Source organism: Mandrillus leucophaeus, unplaced genomic scaffold (assembly GCF_000951045.1).
Source record: "Mandrillus leucophaeus isolate KB7577 unplaced genomic scaffold, Mleu.le_1.0 Scaffold464, whole genome shotgun sequence".
In the NCBI taxonomy this organism is placed as follows: Eukaryota; Metazoa; Chordata; class Mammalia; order Primates; family Cercopithecidae; genus Mandrillus; species Mandrillus leucophaeus.
This window is the reverse complement of record NW_012104965.1, coordinates 2349130-2349752: the sequence shown is the minus strand read 5'-3', so window position 1 is coordinate 2349752 and position 623 is coordinate 2349130. Positions and strand designations below refer to the sequence as shown.

The 623-nt window shown below is 40.4% G+C and overlaps 1 protein-coding gene across 1 annotated transcript in view; it reads left to right on the top strand.

Annotated features, from left to right (window-relative positions):
- Nucleotides 1-623, top strand: part of WLS (wntless Wnt ligand secretion mediator) — a 108359-nt gene that overhangs the window by 39346 nt on the left and 68390 nt on the right. The gene's annotated exons all lie outside the window — the stretch shown is intronic.

Here is a 623-nt window from a genome sequence, read left to right as displayed (position 1 = left end):
TTTTTCTTTTTCTTTTTTTTTAAAGACAGTGTCTCACTCAGTTTCCCAGGCTGGAGGCTGGAGTGTAGTGGCACGATCATGGCTCACTGCTGCCTCAATCTCCCAGGCTCAAGCAATCCTCCTGCCTCACCCTCCCATGCAGCTGAGACTACAGACATGCCCCACCACACCCAGCGGGTTTTTTTTTTTTTTTTTTTTTTTTTTTAAAGTCTTTTCCCACTTGGCTTTGAGTAAAGCTATGGCCTTAGAAAAAGATCCCTACCAAAATGGAAATGCTAACCCATGAGCACCCATTTCCCCACCAAACCAGGTTTGGTTTTTTTTTTTTTTTTAGCTTACTCATTTGCAGTTTAAAACTCTGAGGGCATGAGATATATAAACTTTTCATGGGGAGAAAAATCACTGGGGTGATTTCTGGGAGGCCGATACATTTATGGCATCTGGGGACAGTATTAGGAATCTTAGGCTAAGAAGGAAGAAAACTTTTTTTTTTTCCTTTTTGACTGAGATGGGATTAAGGATGTGAGGGAAAGGGGAAACGATGTGTTAAAGGCAGCTCTGTCTAGGGCCTGTCCATGGATTGAAACATTATTGCTTTTTCTTTTTCTTTTTTTTTTTTTTTT